The 6,045-nt window shown below is 40.6% G+C and overlaps 1 pseudogene; it reads left to right on the top strand.

The window, feature by feature from the left end:
• The window catches only part of LOC110574215, a 5,964-nt pseudogene extending 403 nt beyond the window's left edge, over nt 1-5,561 (top strand).
• Nucleotides 5,562-6,045: the final 484 nt, after the last annotated feature.

Below are 6,045 nucleotides of genomic sequence, written 5' to 3'. Positions count from 1 at the left end.
GGGAGGTTACCTGGATGTGGGAGGATACCGGGATAGGGGGCACGTTGTGACAGCGAAATGTAAGAAGGGAGGCAAGGAGCTGACATCCACTGAAAGCTCAGCTTACCTCCTGTGTCTGTTCCCAAAAATCGATTCCAAATGTTCTCGCTTCCTGACTCACTGCCAGAAACCTGGGAGTCATTCCTGACATCTGTCACCCTCACTCAACATTCTGAGTCCTCCCCCATACCCCTAATTCGGGATGTCATCATCTGTCCTTCCAGCACATCTGCCCTGCTTTCCAACTGTCCCTGCCTCCAACTTGGCTCCTTCTGGGCCCTCTGCCATGTCCAGCCTCTGACCATCCAATATCACAAATCTGATCCATTTTCCCCCAGGATACAGTCCAAGCCTCGAGCAGAGTATACATGCCGATTTCTTGGCCCTGGGATTCTTCTTGCACTGTGGTTGGCAGTGTGACAGAAGAAAAGGGTGAGCGTGACATTTCTGAGAACTCACCCAAAGAAGATAGTTTAAAAGTACAGAAAAGCTACGTAGTCCAGCGTTTTCCCCACAGAACAATGTTTTCAATAAATCATATACAGTTGAGAAATCTGTATTTATTTCCCTTGGTAATATATTCAGAAATGTGGTTCTTCCCTAATCCCACTACTGAAACAAAACCTAGCACTTAACTTAGCTGAGACATGTGAGAAACATCTGCACTTTCATCCATTTGTGTCACAAGCATCCCGCAGGGAACAATTTGTCAACAAAATTCTCCATGTGGTATTTTTGTATATTTTCCAGTAGTATTTCCTGACAAAGAATGAAATTTAATTTCATGCCATTTTTCCTTTGAATTATTTCAGACATGTCTACTTCAGCAGGAAGCATACAATTTTCCCCCATGGTACATCATGTCTTTTGACGTTACAGGCAAGAAACTTCAAAATAACTTCTAAAAACGTGTGAGTGAGATTGGTGAAATGTTGTAAAATACTGACCTGAGGCAGACAGCACTGAAATGGTTGTTTTCTGTCTGTTTTCAAAGATCTTGCTAATCAAGCTGGCCTCATGCTATTGTTTGTATCCCTGAAGGTTTACTATATGTTTAGGCAAGTCCTCCTAACGTGGCAGGAAGAGATTTTTTTTTAAAATAAATCCATTTTTCAAAAAAATATTGATAATGTCAGATTTTATGGTCAACCATTTGTCAGACCTGATTAGATCATCTTTATTTTTGCCTTGTAATGTTGCTGATGTAAAGCTTGTGCTAGGTAGAACTCTCTGTCATCTTCTCACTGTTCATTTGTATTTGCCTTGTTAATATTGTCTTGAAAATCCATGTCTTCTTTACAAAGATATTTTTAACTATTTGTCTCAAATTCTAAGTTTCATTTCCTGTGCTCAGATATTTTATATATATGGGGGAGCAGGGAGGATTTTTCAGAGTCTTTTATCCTAGGTCAAAGATGCATTCCTAGGTTATTCTTCCCATACCTCAGCCAAAGGTACACCACATCTGCAATCCTGCAAGGTTGGAATGATTAATACGTGTGCTTCCTACAGGCTGATCTGCCATAGGACTCTGGAGAAGTCACTTACTATTAATTGACCTTCTGCTTTTTTGCAAGAGAATGTTTCAAGTGGCCTGCCTAAATCAGAGCAGAGCTTCCAGATTCCATACTGTTCCCAAAGCCAAAGGCCAACCAGAGTTAAAATTTTAGGAATTTAAAATCTTCCTTAATTTCAACACCTAATCTAGGTTATTCTTCATGCCAATGTGTTTCCCACCTTCACCAATCAGAGGGAATATGTTAAACCTCCTGGAAATGTGATACAATCTCAACTTTCCCCAGAGAGATTTTCCTGCCTTTGGGTTATTACCAAGTTTTATAAAAGAAGCTCCTTTCTCACCCAACACATAGCTTAGGCACTTGGCAGAGCAGGGTGAGTCCTGGCCAGAGATCCATAAAGACAAAAGAGAGGCCAGGGACTCTCAAACTTTAGCATGCCTCAGAATCACCTGGAGTGTTATTCCAGCATAGATTGCTGGGCCCCACACCCGGAGTTTCAAATTCAGTCAGTTCAAGTTGAGGCCCGAGAGTTTGCATTTCTAACAAGCATCAGGTGATGCTGATGCTGCTGGTTCATAAACCACACTTTGAGAACCACCCGGACTAAGACAAAGGATAACAAAGTGTTTGTTCTGCATCATCTGCCCAATTTTTTTGCCCTAGAAATGCTGTCTCTTATCTATCAGCCTAGCTAGCCTTATAGAGCTCATCAAGTTCAGGTACTGAGTATTCTTTCAACGGTTTTGGTTTTTTGTTTGTTTGGTGCCTGATTCTGAAGGGGAAAACAAATGAGTAAGACATGGTCCGTGCACAAACACACCTGAAAATTTACTGGAAGAAATAAGCTGCATAAAAATAGATTTTGTGCAGGACGAAGAGTGCAGACCAGGAACAGAACACTAGACTTGGAAGCATAAGACCCCATGCCTATCGAAGCTCTGCTGCTGACTAATTGTGTGATGGTGGGGCAAGTCCCTTTGCCAGTGTGTGATGACAAACTCTGGAATCTGTATTTTATAATTACGCAGACCACAAATATGATACCTCCTGAGCCCATGATTCTCCAAGACCGCTCTGTCCCTGAAAGCTAAGCTGCAGGGATGAAAGCTAACCCTGGGACAGATAAAGCTACGGTATCAAGATTCCCTGTACTCAGGAGAGCCTTTCTCTGCTATAGTGATTGCCTACCGAGAGTCATGCAGGGCAGCAGACCCCTGCAAAGAGGAAAGTAGCATCTACAGCCAGCTGGTACTAAAAAAAAGAACTGTTTTTTGAGAATTTAACATTTGCCAGGCACTATTTTTAGTTAAATACATTACTCACTTAATCTACACAACAACCCTGTGAGGAGCTGCCATAATCTGCCTAGAATGCTTTTCCCCCCAGACACCCACATTGGCTCACTTCCTCACCCATTTCAAGTCTTTGCTCAAGTACCACCTTTTTAATGAGGTTTTACCCTGATTGTTCTCTTCGAAATTGTAACATCCTGGGCGCCTGGGTGGCTCAGTCGTTAAGCGTCTGCCTTCGGCTCGAACCCCACATCGGGCTCCCTGCCCCGCGGGAAGCCTGCTTCTCCCTCTCCCACTCCCCCTGCTTGTGTTCCCTCTCTCGCTGTGTCTCTCTCTGGCAAATAAATAAATAAAATTTAAAAAAAAAAAAAAATTGTAACATCCTCCTCCTCCCAACAATATCTTCATTCCTGTTACCTTACTCTACTTTTTTTTTCCCATCACATTGATCACCTTTTAATATATTATATATAATGTTTACTGTCTTTCCCTACTTAAATGTAAGTTTCCTGAGGGCAGGGTGTTGGTTTGCAACCTTGGGAGTTCTCTGGGTGAAATTCAAACCTGGATCCCATACAAGGAGGGCAGGGAGAGACAAAAGAAAGAGACAGGCCACTTGGGATTGGTAGGTGGCAGGTTTAACAAGCAAGGGAGTTTACATACAAGGCTTGTCTTGGACGACAACAAGATGAGTAGATCTTCATCCCCACCTGCCAGAATCTTAAAAGTTTATATAGAGGCCTTAACAGGGTTCTGTCACATACATAGTCCAAATGGTCTCAATAACGCATCACTTTTTTTTTTTTTAAACAACACATTACTTTTTTAAAGTTGTGTCCTTGAAAGAGCTCCAACGATGGGAATGGCCCTTGGAAAAGTACATTCCAAGGACAGGGAGGGACTAAGAAGCCTCCCATTGCCTGGCTCTAGCTCACAGGTCAGCTGGAAGTCATGCCCTCTTGATGACCTCCTCCAACACAGGGATCTCTGTTTTGTTCACTGCTGTGTCTCAAGGACCTCACACCGGGGAAGGCAAACTCTTCTGTTCAGTTTCAGATGGCAAATATTTCTGGCTTTGAGAACGATATAGTGTCTGCTGCAACTAAACTCTGCCATTCATCATTCAAAGGTAGCCACAGATAATACATAAGCAAATGTGTGTAGCTGAGTAGAATAAAACCTTACTTACGGACATTGAAACTTGAATTTTAATATAATCTTCACATATCACAGAATATACTTCTTTTTATTTTTTTCAACCACTTCAAAACATTTTTTAAAAAATACTTAGTTTACAGGCCATAAAAAAAAGGGAGAGTATGCTGGATGTGGCCTCCAGGCCACAGTTTGCCAACAGCTGACCTAGAATATAGTAAAGGTTTGAATGGAAGATTTTATGCCAAAGTACTTGAGGGTACTTAAAAGTTATGTGTTATTTTAAGTATATTGAGTATTCCTTATACAATCATGTCTATGTTATTATTGTGTTTGTCAAGTACTTTTCATAGTCAGCACAGAGGAAAATTTAACTTCATCCACTTTCTGAATTATGACTCATTTAATTTAGTTAGATTAGAATAAGAAAGTTTTCAATAAAAATGGTAGATGGTAAACAATTCTGGCCCCAAATATCTCATCCATCTCACATTGTACAACACCAATAAAACCAAGTTCTCAACATGAGCCTTAGACTTGATTTTATTATTGTTTAAAAAGCAACTGACAGCACTAGGAACTAACCCAGTTTGGACGATGTGAACATTTTTAACAGTGGCTCATACTGAGAAAAGATGAAGTTGGCTCATGTCAACATTATAGAAAAGGCTGCATGGAGTAACGACGTGTATTACTGGAGCTGGAGGATTATCTCAGCACATTTCTGACCTGCTCAAGCCCCGTGTTTTGGAGGGCTCTCCCGGGGAGGTGGAGTCGGTTCAACTCCCATACTGGCTGATTAGTTCAGGACTTTGTTCTTATAGATATACCTTGTTCTCCTAAGACTAAAGTAGACATTCTGCAATCCCATCCTGACGCACAAAAGGAGCAGAGCCATGTGCATAATAGGTAGTCAGTAAAGATTTGAATTAATGGATAAATATATAGATAGCTTTGAACTACTGGGGGAAAGCAAACACTCATTCTGGTAAACAGGCCATCAACAAATATGAATTTTTTTTCTGCTCTATTCTTGTCTGCCATGGGAAAAACAAGAAATACAAGCCCCAATGCTTGGCCACTTAATCATTCATTTATTTCACATTTATTGAGTATATACTATGTTCCAGAAACCCTACAAGGAGCTGGACCTACGAAACTAATCAAGACAGCAAGGCTGCATTGTAACTTTCATAAGGCCTTGCTACTTCCCTTCTTCCATAAAAATTAATTTGGGTCATGAGGGCAGTGAGATGGCACCTGCCAACAGGGTCATTTTGGTCGTCGAGTCACATACTCCATTAATAAGATCCCCTGACAGAAGAGACAACCCTAAACCCAATGTATCAGAAGTTTTGAGATCAACAGGACTACCACCTCACTCCTCTTCAACTTCACAGCATTCTGATGGAAGTAAATCACCAGCGTGGCTGGTGCATTAGGGTCCACCAGACACTGCAGAAATAATAAAAACAGTACCTCAGGACAGAAATACAGAAGGAAACTTGTGTCCCAAAAAGAAATTGAATTTATCCACCGTGGAGGTCCAGAATAATCACTGACACTGTGGCTGCTGTTGGTCATCAGACAAAAGAAGAGTCTTTACAATAAAGGATTTCCAAAATGGCACACGAGAAATTACACATTAAACAACTTGAATAAATATTCTCTTAAAAAAATGAAATACAGAAAATTTAGATGGACACTGGCATTTCCTAATATATGTAGCTTGGTCAGCTTCTCTACACGCTTACCTAATTGTTCATATACTTATTAAAGTATACATTTTTCAATGTTAGCCTATTACTTTACTCTTGATTATCAAGTATTACCAGTGTTGAGCTGTTAAAAGCACACAATATCTAGTAAACTATCATAGATTTCCCATAATTTCACTTTTCGTTCAGTTTCTGTTTAGACACAGGAAGATTTATCATACAGAACTGCTGCTTTTGGGAAGTGGTTTTCCTGAAACTGGATGAGGCCCAGTGAAAGAATGACTCCATTATTTGTTCTTAGCTTTCTTAAAATTTTTTCAT

Source organism: Neomonachus schauinslandi, chromosome 6 (assembly GCF_002201575.2).
Source record: "Neomonachus schauinslandi chromosome 6, ASM220157v2, whole genome shotgun sequence".
Taxonomy (NCBI): Eukaryota; Metazoa; Chordata; class Mammalia; order Carnivora; family Phocidae; genus Neomonachus; species Neomonachus schauinslandi.
The sequence above is the reverse complement of the archived record's forward strand: the minus strand, read 5'-3'. Positions and strand labels throughout refer to the sequence as shown.